Here is a 14,522-nt window from a genome sequence, read left to right on the forward strand (position 1 = left end):
TTAAAAAAAAGAAAATTACATAACTAGAGAAATACTGCTTTTTATGTTTTTTATAAAAATAAGAATTTACTTTAAAAATAAAAAACACAATTATTAGTATTTTAAAGTGATGAATAACCGACAAGAAAAGAAATTCCCTGGGTCAATATAAACATAATTATCATATACATCTGTTCAATCATTTTACTCTGGTCTATTTTCTCTTAACTGCTTAATGAAATATTTCTTATTAGTCTAACATTCTGGTCAGAGAAGATTTCTCTTCAACTTATTTACTATATTTACATCACTAAAAATTTCCTAAGTATAGTTCTGTCTTGCAAACAACTTTCCCTCCAGAGGCATCCACAGTATAAGGCTTGGCTAGAATTTATTCATTTAGCCCTTTCACCCTGTCATTGCCTTTAGCAACCTCAATGACAAGGCAGCTCATTCTGGCAGAAAAAGAAAAATGATGTTTTGATTTAAGAAGTAGGATATATGAGAGATCAGACATACACAGGCACTATATTGTTTACAAATATAAAATCTGTAACAATTTTTTGTGCATCCCACAAAATTGTTGCTCTATGATTTTTTTTTCCCCACTGGTGATGTGTTCAATACAAACTCATGTATCAGCTTTCAGGGAAGTGATGGTGGTAGAGGTGACACTTCAGGGACAATGAATCTCACTATTCTACTAGTTTTGAACTTATTAGCACCCTTTATCACTGTCCGGAATTATTGGGGGACCAACATTTGCTGGGCATTATTTTGTATCTCATCTCATTAAACTATCACCAAACCTTAAAAGACAGACAGACCCCGCCCCCCCAATGGAGCATATTAAACAATTGAGAGATAAAATGACTGATTAATTGATCAAAAATCACTTAAGTAGTAAACAGAAGCATGATGGTTCAAAGCCAAATCTGCCTAGCATTATGATCCTGAATTTTCATTCTTTCATTTTGTATTTTTACTACCATTGCCATCACTTCCTCCTCCCTGGAAAAATTAGAAATTGAAATATTTTGGTTCCCCCCACCCCAACACACTTGTTTAGACCAGACATGATCATAGAATGTCTGAAGACTTGCTCCACTCACCACTGATGAAGACTGAAATTGGAGCAACTGCCAGATAGAGTTCTGAAGCCAGCCTGTAAATGTATATTAAAATCACCCTTAGATAAGAGAGTACCACTCTAGGTATGAGTAAACAAGCAGGATGACCAGCTACAAAACCATGAGACACATTGCATGTTTTTTTTTAAATCCCCCAATTAGTTGAAAAACAATAGACAAACTAAGATAAAATAGAAAATATAAAGTATTTCATGGAGAAGCTCAATATTAAATAACAAAGTGATGGTCTGACAGAAAAAGATACAAAAGGCAAGAGTCAGGGTGTGTGAGGGACAATGGAGCTACTTATTTGGACCACTGCCTTGGTCTTGCTATGACTAAATGAGTTTTAAAGTTTATCACAATTAGGGATAATTAATGTCAATTACTTCAGTAACACGCAGAGCCTGGTTCTTAACAATGTGTGTTTTGTGGGAAACAACTTTTGTTCATGCATTAGTGTTTCTAGCTGTGTCATCATCATCATTAGTCATCATTGCCATCATCCCATAACTGTATATATATAATATGTGTGCAGTTGTTGTATTGTTTTGCTAGTCATTTGTTTCTAAGCCAGACTTCTGTTATAGAAACTCTGCTAACTGCTGACAATATAGAAATAAACTAGGCAAGACAGATATTAAAGAATCCATAATCACTATATATATTTATTGAAAAACCATGTTGTTTTTGTATACCTAGGCTCTTTTATGTGCTATTTGCTCAGCTAGAATGACCTCCCATCTTGTTTTTATCTGGCTACTGCATCATTGTCTTAGAAAACTCAATGTAGGTATCCCTACATCTAGATGATTTGCCCTAACCATCATCAGCCTGGCATCTGTCTTTTAAATTCCCATGGTGCCCTTGTTGCCACATCTTTCAGAAGACTAACCTGTAATGTAGATCCCCCTATCTCTCTGGTTAACCAGGCTCCAAGCTCCTTCTGGTCAGGGATGATGTCTTATTTCTTTTTTTTTTTTTTATGGCTGCACCTGAAACATATGGAAGTTCCTGGGATAGGGGTCAAAGCAGAGCTGCAGTTAAAAGCCTATACTACAAGCACAGCAATATCAGATCTTAGCCCCATCTATAACCTACTCCACAGCTTGTGGCAATGCCAGATCCTTAACCCATCGAGCCAAGCCAGGGATTGAAGCTGCATCCTCATGGACACTATGTCATGTTCTTAACCTACTGAACCACAACTGGAATTTTACTTTTTATGATAGGTTTCCAGTTTATATAATATGTATAAATTAATGAATTAATAAAGTCAATTGAAGTAGACCTAAAATAAACAGAAAATAAATACTAACTCCTATAATAAAAAAAAGTTCTGCAATGTGTGGGGGATGAGTATCGAGATCACCTACATCTGCTTGACGTGATTATGTAGGTTGTATAGGAGGCAAACAAGGAGACTCAGATGATGTGCCGCTCAAGTTGAGAAGTAACAGTTGATTTAGATACAGGCTAGCAGAGAGATGGAAGAGGCATTATCACAGATGGCATCAGTTATCCATAAACAAGAAGATCTAAGAATGCACACCACAATCAGAAAATTATACGCAGAAAACACAGGATAAAATGGCTATTGGTATATGAAGGGGTAGCTGGAAATGGCATTAGAGCCTAACCCAGAGGCTGTATCATGAAAGGATTTTATGTTCTGCTTATGGAATTAGATTTTGCATATTTAGTGATGGAGCCAAAGACCAGGGACAAACCTCCAGCTGCCTTACAGGTAGACTTATAAGAAGTACTTATAAAAGCAAGATAATCAAGTCAAGAAAAGCATATCATGAAAACCAAGGAAAGAGTGGTCATCAGTGCCAAATGCCAGGAAATATAGTGGAGAAACATGAGGCATGTCAAGGATACCGGTATCTTATAGGTTGTTGGTAACCTGAGTGAGAATAGGAGAAAGGTGATAGTGAAAGCGGGAGACAGGTTAGATTGAATTAAAGACTAAGTGAGAGACATTAGAGAAAAACATTTAAAATATTAGACATAAAAGTTCAGAAAAAACTACCCAGGGGTAATCTGGTGTTGAGACAGGCCTTTTAACATCAAAAGGCTTGAGCATGTTTATAGACTAAAAGGAAGGTGTCAGTGGAAAAAAAGGAAGCTGAAAATATAGTAGGCAGAGGGGATAATTTATCAAGCAAGGTGTTGAAGGAGCTGGCATTTAAAGCAAAGTGGAAGAATGATTTTTTAGACAGGAGGGGGGACTTGGTTTCCTCTCAGACTAAGATAAAAGGCTAAAAGACAGGTGCAAATGCAGATAAGTGTGTGGGAAGGGAGTTGATAGTTTTCCCCCAATAGATTTTCTTTTCTCCATGAAATAAGGAGGAAGAGTTACAGATGGAGGAGGGCAGAGGCAGAAGAAAGAACGGAACAAGAGGCTTCCATGATACCAGGGAAGGGTTGGCATAGCTGATGCAAAAGTAAGAAAGAAAGAGGCCTGAAAACAAGGGACAGGATTATTAAGTAGCACTGAGGACTCAGCCAAAATGAGAATGCTGAAAATGTGTGGTGGCACCAGCTCATACAGTTCTGGGATTTTCTCCAGCAGCTGTTAGGAGTTTGAGTTTGGAGTTGAGAAGAGTTGAATTAATGCATAGATGAGAGTTTACAGGGTAGAGTTATAGAAGGAGGAAAAAGCTTGCTGAAAGAAGTGTGATGGATGAAACAAACAATAGAGATAGAAAGCCATATCATTTATTGCCCAAACTAGTACACTCAAATGTTAAAGGAGGCATTATTAATAATAATGTCAGTACAGTGAATATAAACTATAGAACACAAGTGATATTAAGTGAGCAATAAATAATAGATTTTTAAAGAGGAGGGTGTTAAAGGAAAACCTGATTTTGACTGTATAGATGAAATAGCACGGCTGTAACATACGTGTGAGGAACTGGGGGAGTAAGAGATGTAGGGATTTGGGGTTTAATTTTTAGAAAGGGAGCATCTTCTGATATTGAGTATGGATCTGGGAGTTATTGGCTAAAATAGAACAGAGGTGAAGAGGAGACAGAGATTTTGAGTCAGAAATGCTTCAATCAGTTGTCTACATGATATTTCAGTGTACTAAATGTGAGAATAGAATTTAGTACCAGGTATCATAGTCTTCGAAGCTTTTGACTTAGTGATTATGATGGTGGTAAATAATAGATTTCAGAATGTATGGAGAGATACTGGATCAAGGGCGTAAGGAATCAGGTATCCAGAAGAGAAGTCTAATGATACCCAGTGAAAGAAGATATGATTTTATGTTCCTACAGGAGATCCATCCAGAGATGCCAGTTTTGACCATCTGCTAAGCACAAAAAACACGAAGGAAACCAGCCAAATAAGATTGTTCTACCCCTTACCCGTCTTTCCGCACACTTTGATTCAGTGTAAGAGAAAAAAAAAATCTCATCTAACAAGCAACTAAAAAGCCCTGCTTTAAACATAGAAAACAAGATGTTCATGTCCTAGCTCCCCTTCCTACCTCAAGCGATACATCTTTTTATCTAGAACATTGTTTTTACACTTGAACTTTTTTCTTATCTTTAAAATGAAAAGGATACTTTCATTTACTTTATAGGGTTATATAAATGTTAAATAATTTTATATATGTTAATCACAGAGATTTGTGCAGCACCTGTGTAGGTAATAGCATCCATCATTATCATCATCATATCGTTAGAAGTTGAGTCTGGAGTCTAAAATCCCTCTCACTAACCTCAGTTTTTTGCACATGCTACTCACATTGGGAAGTGCATTGAGTACCAAAGGTCAGTGTAGAAATATCAAGAAGAGAAGGCAGCAGCAGGAAAATAGATTGTAGGGGAGAAAGCAGAGAACAGACTGAGGGGCACTGGAGGCTCAAGTGACAGGAAGGTTTTCTCTGTAAGTGGACATTAATGAAGCTTCTATGTAGATGAAGAGCTCACCACATGGCAAATATGCTTGGATGAAGCATTCACTAGATCAGCATCAATGGCAGCCTAGAGAGTTATCATTTGGTAAACTGTATTATCTGGCACATGCAATCTCCCTCTCCTTCTCTGCAAAATGATTATACATTCCCAATTCCATTGATGGATTTTCCATGTGACGTATTTGGTCAAGGAATATGAGCAGCTGTGATTTACATCACACCTGAACACCTCATTTCAAAGACATCAGAAGTTTCACCAGTGATTTTCGTTTTCTCTCCTCTTTGAAGCAAAAATGCCATCAAGAGGTGTGCCATTCATCCTTCTGCTTAGATCCAAGAAAAAGAGAACATGAAGAACCAGACTCAAAGCAGTTGACCCAAACATTTAAGGTGAATGAGAAATTATGATTTGTTTCTGTAATGTCCTATGAGGTTGAAACCATACCTTAGCAAATCTGTCTATTAATGGAAATTGTTGTAGGAAATAGTGTGTATTAAAAAAAAGGAAACTCTGCTATTGGATTCAGCTGTTGATCATGGGCAAAGGTGAAAGCTGTCAGTGGAGAAATGAAAAATGGAGACCCATGTCATGTAGTGAAAGATATTTGGTAAAATTATTGTTGTCGATAGAACGTAAACTTGCAGCTTCAGAAGAAGAGGTTATAGAAAAGAACGCATTACTGTGTCTTTTTTCATATTAATCAACTTTTCTATAATGTTTCAGAGGTACAAGGTAAGTATACTATAACTGACTTTCTAGAAGTCATGTATTATTAAATTAAATTTTAAAAAATTATATAATTAAATTTATTTCACTTCATTAATTAAAATGCCATATTTTCTGTAGTATTTCTCATGAAACATCAAGAGAAAGACAATATATGGAACATACATATTTTAGTATCTAAATATTTTTGAATTTAAAATTCCTGAGGAATGTAATTATAAGAAAAACAAATGAGTAAGAGATGACATCCCATTTTGCTAAACTCAGATTATAAAGACTGAGAAACTGGTGAAGAATCCATAGGAAGGAGGTCACTGAGGTGAGTAAGACCATGGTTATTCTTCCTGGCATGATATATTTTAATTTTAATTCAATAAACATTTAAGTCAATTTACTTGTAATTTATTTCAAATGATATGTATTTTTTCTTTTTATGTCACACCTGAAGCATGTGAAGGTTCTTAGTCTAGAGGTGAAATCAGAGCTGCAGCTCAGGCCCACGCCATAGCCACAGCGATGCCAGATCTGAGCTGCATCTGCAACCTATGCTGAAGCTTAAATAACACCAGGTCCTTAACCCATTGAGCAAGGCTAGGGATTGAACCCTCATCCTCACAGAGACTTTGTAATGTCTTTTCTTTTTTTTTTTTTTAAATGGTGAAGATGGTAAATTTTATCATTTTTTGTTTCTCACCACAAATTTTAAGAAAAGGCATGGAAAGAACTAGCGCTGGGGAGGCAGAGAGGCCGAATTTTGCAACAGACCGAGAGGGGCTACCCAGGGGACAGCAGGGGAAGAGCCCAGCGGGCTGAAGGTGTAGCCGGGGCCAAGGCCGTGGGGCAGGAGAAGCTCTCCAGTCAAGGGACAGGCGGAGGGCCCAGACGGAGGAGGGGGCACGACCCGAGCTGAGTCAGAGGACGGCCAAGGGCTGGCCCCTGGGGAGCATGTCTGCCCTGCTCTGAGCAGCGCACCTGCCGAGGGCCGGCTTTGCTGGAGTTCTCGTGGGCTCTCTGGTTTGGGGAGTGGGAGCCCATGTGGCATGAGTGTGACAGTCCTCCAGACGGGGCAAGGCCACAGTTTGCAAACGTCTTGGCAAGTCTCCTGATGGTGTTCTCACAGCAGAGGCCACGAATATGAGAATAGAAGGGGCCGGTGTCCGGCTTCAGCGCAGCACTGCCAGATCCTCAGTCCTTGGCCAGCAGGGCCAGAAGGACAGCAGGGAGAAGAGAGGAGGCTGGCTGTCGGAAAGGCCAGGCTGGGAGAGATGGGCGGCCCAGTGCCCAGGCGCTGGGAGCCCTGGTGATGGGTTGGTGTGCAGGAAGGCTGGTGCTGCTGTGTGGACTGGTCCCCCTGGGGTTCCTGCATCCGGCCCTGAAACTGGAACCTTGCTCTGACAGCTCCGTGTCCCCCAAGGCAGGCTGCTTTGTGGGCTTTGCCAGTGGACATGCTGCCCCAGCCTCAGAACCCTGCCCTGACTTAGAATGACCAGCCCCACGGGAGGGTGTTTGTTGAGCTGATCTCAGAATTTAAGTGTTTTTTTTTTTTTTTTTTAAATTTAAAGTCAAGTTAGGATTGCTGTATTGTATAATAACAACAAATACATGTTAGCTGTTTTTAATTTCGTTTGGTGGGTGAAATCAAAGATTGCAGGTTTTTAGAACACATATTTACCTAATTAAAGGCTTATAACTTTAAAGAGAGAGGCGAGATGGCTGCGTGTGACACTGAAATGCTACCAAAGGCACATCGTCAAGGAGCCCTGGAGGGGACCAGCTGATGGAAGGGCAGCCCCAGGGGGAAGCTGAGGGGCTGTGGGCCATCAGGTCCACCTGCATGGGGCACCCCATGTCCTGGCCGGTAGCTGGCGGAGGATCCAAAGCAGGACACAGATATTGCTTGTTACAAATAGACAGTATTCACAACAGGCCCCTAAAGACTTCCTCTTAGGGACACTTGTTTTGCCACCGACTCGTTTCTTAAGCACTTGTTTTTGAGACTATGTCAGGTCCTTCACCCAGTGAGCATAATGGGAATTCCAAATAGTAATTTATAATTAGGAAGATATTAGACATTTATTTTAGAAAAATAGAAAATAAACAAAAAACAGATAAAACCTTTACACATTGACTTCACCATGCAATATTCAATGCTGGCAGTGTGATGTGTATACTTCTTATATTTTAAAATAATTATTTTAACATATTTTGAAATTGCTTAACATATTTCAAAATTTATACACAGTTTTTTTTTTCAGGTTGGATTGTCCATTTAGTATTATTTATGTAATATTTTCTAATGGAATCAATCTTTTCTAAATTATCATTTTAATGACCGTATAAGATTTCCAAGTTATTTCATGATTTTTAAATCAGTCCTGTATTGTGGAACATAATCATGTCTCAGGCCATAAGGAATATCCCTCTGAGAATAAAGACCTACTGTCATTATATTGAACCATGTTTTTCTGCTTCATTTAAAGACATGAACATCTGTGACAATTTTCTGCTGTTGATTAGCATGCTGCTCTAAGATGTGTCTGTCCTTCTCCCAGAAGAGAGAAGTCTTTGGGAGAGAAGACAATGTAACACCTGCAGATTAACTTCTTTTTTTTTTTCCTATTAGAGAATTTTTATAATGCCTCTTAGAATACCCAATGAAGCAAGAGTGTTGAAATTGGATGTCAACAAGGGCACACAACATCTGTTCTAAGAGAAAATAATGAGGAGGGTCTAACAAATGCCTGTTTTTAAGAGATTCACTCACTTAACTTGCAGACTCAGTTGCACATAGGGCAAGAAGTTCTGTTGGCTGCCCTGACCACTGGAGGATACATCCTGCTACTGCCCTAGACACATTTGGAAAAGTCAGTTTTCATGCTGAGTTCTGGATATAAAGACCAAACAGGCTGAATATTGATGAGAAATCAAGTATTAAAGAAAAAAAACGTTTTGACTACTACCCTCTTATTCTAGGAATAGCCTTCATTACCCCTGAAGAAAGCAATTGTATCATATTAGCATCTCAATAAATGCCAAATATTATATAGTTTTTCTTTATAAAAATGTGATAATTGTATACATTATTATTCAACTTAATTTTTTCACTTAAAATGTAATGTGATATTTTGTTAAAAAATATTAAACATCTATATCATTATTTTAAAATGTGCATAGAAGAGGAAATTTTTCTCCCAGCCATGTCAGACTAACTAGGAATGGATTTGCCTTCCAATCATATTAAAGTTGACAAACTGTGAAATAATTCCTTTGGGAAAGTATACATTGTGCAGTAGGTAGTTCAGGACTACTTCCCTTCAGAAAGGCAGTGAAAATGCTCAGTTATTGATTACAATTGTGTATTATCTGACTTCTGTTCTAATGGGTTAGTACCCATGACACATAGAATGTTACATTGAATTCTGAATTTTGCCCCCAAATAATGGCTTCTTACTGGCTGAACTTTGTGGTCTTAATTCATTTAATTTAAGGGTTTGTTTGGAAACATTTGTGTGTCATGACCCTGGGTCTATATATTTCTTTTTTTTCAATTTGCTTTTTTAAAAACATATTTATTTGTTTTTCTTGTAAAGATTTTTATTTTTTTCCCTTATAGCTGGTTTATAGTGTTCTGTCATTTTTCTACTATACAGCATGGTTACCCAGTTACACACACACGCACAGATTCTTTTTTCTCACATTATCATGCTCTGTCATAATTACTAGACATAGTTCCTTCTTTCCATATTATCAGCACTCATGTACTCATCAACACAAGCACACAAATACACACAGAGAAACAGACAATAGACAAATGCATCAGAGAAAAAATTCTTGGGAAGATGTCGATGGTGAAAAAAAGTATGTTGGAAGATGAGAAACAGAATGATCAATATTTAGGTATATAAATGATCTAAAGACAGGCTAAATGGTCCTGTATATGAACGGTGGCATAGATAATTTAAAAGAGTAGATGGGCATCATAGACTTTTTTAAGGTAAACCTGTATGATATTAGATATCAATAGAAAAGGAGAATAGAGAAAAACTTAGAGAATATAATTTCTTAAAAAGTATTTATTTCTTTTTATCACTTAGAATTGTGGGGAATTCTGGGTGGCATACCCAATTATATATCTGAAGGACTGGCAGTGAAAAATTAGTAGGACTAGGATTGAAGATGTGTTCTGTCTTTCTAGAAACACTAAATAGAGTGGGATGAAAAGATGGGGGTTACACAAAAAATTCACAACACAAGAGCCCTTTCAAATACATGACTCCACTTGAAACAAGAATGACTTCCCTATTTAGTACTCTATCTCATGCTGTGTCTAAATCCCAGCAGGATCGCCTACTACTAGAACTGTTTTTTTTTTGGGGGGGGGGGGATTATAAATTTGGGGAAAGGGTGAAATTAGCTGATCTTACATGTCCAATTCTGTCCCACCATGTTCTAGGATACTACAAGTTAGAAATGATTTTGAGCTTTGAAGCCTGAATACAAGTGGTGATCTTGGAATTCCCATTGTAGCTCAGTGGGTTAAGAACATGATAGTATCCTTGAGGATGCAGCTTTTATCCCTAACCTTGCTCAGTGGGTTAAGTATCTGGCATTGCCTCAAGCTTCAGCTTAGGGTTCAGATGTGGCTGTGATCCCATGTTGCTGTGGCTGTGGCGAAGGCTGCTGGAAGCTGAAGCTCCAATTTGACCCCTAGCCTATAGCTGTGAAAAGACAAAAAAAAAAAAGAAAGAAAGAAAGAAGAAAAATAAAGGTGATGCTTGATGATATCAGTAAAATATAAAACTGAAACATTTTCTATTGCCATATCTGGAAGGTGAGGCCAGTTTCAATATGTTTTAGCTACAGAAATCCAACTTTCATGTGGACTATAAAAAGACTACAAGAACTGGAGTCAAGATTCAACCACATTTGGTAAATAAATTTCCTGTTCCTAGGATACTTTGAATGTTGAAAGAAACGTCAATCCTAAGAAGAAGGGCAAAGGAGGATGGATAGATAGATTGCTATTCTTGAAGGAATAGGATTATCTCTTGTGAATTAGATAATAAGTAGTCTCTTTCTTCAAACACTTAATTCAATAGAGGATATTTCATTATATGTTCTGAAAAGGGATCTAAATAATTCATCCCTGCTTTCTAAAAGTGTGAGAAAGGCAAAAACTCACAAACTACAAACATCACAATATTGCCAGAATATAATTATATACAGAGGTGTTTGGGAAGTACAGAGGGATAAATCAGAAGAGAGGCGAGAACTAAGAGGAAGGGAAGGGCCAGGAAACTTTCTAAAAAGAGACAAATTTATAGCTGAAATAGGAAGGATGAATATGAGTTTGTCAATCATACAAAAGGGGAAATTGCTTTTTTGGCCAGGGAGAAGGAGGAAATACATTTCAGAAAATGTCCATATGCTGGAACCTTATTTCAAAAGCTATCATCTCTCCTGGAGGAAACGTGATCACTAGGTAGGCTTAAGGAATAAATCCACAGTCCTGAGCAGGCAGAATTCTAAGACCCCCAATGACATACACCTTTATCTGATCCCCTTCCCTTCAGTATGAGCAGGACCTGTAACTTGCCTCTGACATTGGCAAAGGTGATGATATGTAATGCCTATGATTATACATATATTTGGAGTTGGCAAATAAAACTGAAGATGGATAAATTTGAATTTCAGACAAAAAAACAGATGACTTTTTTTTTCTTTGAGAAATTCAATAATAGAGAAAAATTAATCTAAATTGATAATTTAAAAAATAAAAAATTTACATTACCAATACCTGGAATAAAAGAGATGATATCACCACAGTTCTTACACACATGATTTAATAAGGGGTTAGGTAAATAAACTGGTAAATAAATAACAAATTCAACAACTTAAATGAAATGGAAAAATTTTTTGAAATTACACATGAACAAAACAAGTATAAAATAAATATGGAATTTAAATAGCCCTGGCTTAAAAACATACTCATTTTTTAAAACTTTCACACACACACATACCAAACAAGCAGGCCAAGAAGGCTTAAATAATAAATTATATCAAATGTTAAACTTAAAAATAACTATATTAATAATTGCATTAGAGGAGGGAAAACATTTTCCCATGACAGCATATAAGGCCAATATTACCAAAGTTTTTTGTAAGAAATATTCACATAAGAAATCTTTAGCAAATAAATTCAATTAGAAATGCAAAATTTATTACATTATAATATATTTTTCCATATTAATGTAATAAATAATATAAGATACCTATGGTCATCCCAGCAGATGCAGAAAAAACATTTCACAAAATTCACTCATATTCACATACCTAGAGGTATTCATTATTCTTACTTCCATCACTGATAATGAGTTTTGCCTGTTTTTGAACTTTCTGTAACTTCATAGACATAAAAATATATGGTCTATATACTTGGTTTGGGTTTACATAATTTGAATCATATTTGATATAAAATATTTTATTCAATGGGTTCCTGCCAGAATAAGCACATTGACACTCATTTGCCCAACAGTTTAATCATAATTCTAGACTACTAACTTGTATCAAGAATCAGATATATGTGCAGCAATAAACACAGTGTTTCACCAAAAGTTTTTTCAAATTTACTTTCCTGAGATTTTGTCTAATTTTGTATTACTAAAATAGAAATTAAAATGTTTAGCCTATACATTTCTTGATCCGTGAAATAGAATAATTTATATAAATAATAGGTAGAGGGACCAATATACATTACAGTAAGAAGGAATCATTTCCCTCTTCTTTTCATATTTTTACAGAGGAATGATCACCAACTTGCCCAGTTATTGTTTTGGAAACTCAAGTTAAGATTTCATGATCAAATGAATTTTTTTACTTCATGGAGGGAAGAGTAGACATGACACAAAACAAGGTTGTCACCCCTGCTTTCAGAAGGCCTGCAGTTGAGGACTGGGAAGGAGGCTGGCCAGTCTCTCTTGTTGCTGCACAAAGTAGGATCCTTAAATGGATCCTTTATCACTGATAGAACTACAACATTCAGGAGTAGTGAATGAAAAAATAGTAGCTATTGTTTCCTTACACTTTATTGGATTTAAAAATATATATTATTAATAAATAATAATTCATTAAGCATGTTAATAAATGAATGGAATAAAGATGAGGTCATCACTAAGAACTTCACTGAAACGCAACTAAAATACCATGACTGGGACCCTACTGTTCAGTATACATTTGGGCCAGACAGGCATGCACTTTTTACGATGTTAGTCCACCCTAGTCACCATCTTCTGGTAGCAGGGATTCTGCCAAGACACCATCAGAGTTAAACACAACTTAAAAGATTTGGAGTTCCCGACGTGGTGCAGTGGTTAATGAATCTGAAGTAGGAACCATGAGGTTGGGGGTTCGATCCCTGGCCTTGCTCACTGGGTTAAGGATCTGGCATTGCCTTGAGCTGTGGTGTAGGTTGCAGACATGGCTTGGATCCTGCATTGCTGTGGCTTTGGCATAGGCCGGTGGCTACAACTCCGATTAGACCCCTAGCCTTGGAACCTGCATATGCCATGGGAAGGGGCCCTAGAAAAGGCAAAGAGACCAAAAAAAAAAAAAAGATTCACTGAGACAAACTTCAAAACGAGCACATTTTTGCTATGGGAATGCAGGATTATCAGGCATATCAACCAGCTGCATGTAGAGATTCTAATGGGTGAGTAAAAAGAATGATCATATCACATGATGTAGAGGTGGAATTATATCTGTCCAGCAGCATACATTTGAATGTAGACTATCCAAAGGGAGAAACTTGCTGTAGAAAATGGAATATTTGACAGCCATAGTCCTATTGTATCTGCCAATGACCCGAGTCACACGTTGAATTTTTTTTAAATGAGACTTACATTAGATCAATGCAGAGTATAGTAACTATTGGAGCTTCACATGAAAATACTTTTACACACATGATCATTAGGAAAAACCATTAGCTATACCTTATGCATTAATTATCAGTAATTAAATAGCCACAAGGTCAGTAGTTTCTCTTTCTCTCTGTGTCTCTGAGTCTCTTTGTTTCTCCCTTTCTCTCACACACAGACACACACAAAAGAAGATGTAAACGATGGAGAGAAATGAATACATATGATAAGCACTGCATAGTGTGAACATTATTAGGTTTATTGGAAAGCACAATTAGAAATTTTCCCACATGCAATTGTTAATATATGATGTAAACAAGCATATGAACATAACAAAATATCAAAGATTTTTTTCCCTAATTGTTGAGAACGTATAGCAATCAAGGCAGTTATGACTCCTAGTAGTAGATTAGATTTGGTCAAATTTGGAGAGAGAATGAAAATATTTATATAGCATTTCAAGAGTGAAACTTCAATTTTATTTCTGGAAAAATTTACATTAATGTGATCAAAAGCCTCTTTCAAGAGAGACATGTTGAATGTCACGGAATGTCACGTGAATGTTGAATGTCACGTTTGAATGTCACATGAATGACATGTGAATGACGTATTGCCACAATATGGTGCTAAAATATTTTGTTAATAAAAATGTACCTACATGACACATACGGGGAAAGGAAACATTTTGTTTTTTTCATTTTGAATGAATAAAACAGTTTAATTTAGTTTGATTATATTAAAATTATGTATCCTTATTTGAATCTCTTATCAAAGCAGTTGAAGTCAGAAAAATATTTTGTGTCCTCTGACAACTAGAAGAGAGCTTTTTAAAACACTAA

Source organism: Phacochoerus africanus, chromosome 1 (genome assembly GCF_016906955.1).
Source record: "Phacochoerus africanus isolate WHEZ1 chromosome 1, ROS_Pafr_v1, whole genome shotgun sequence".
NCBI lineage: Eukaryota > Metazoa > Chordata > Mammalia > Artiodactyla > Suidae > Phacochoerus > Phacochoerus africanus.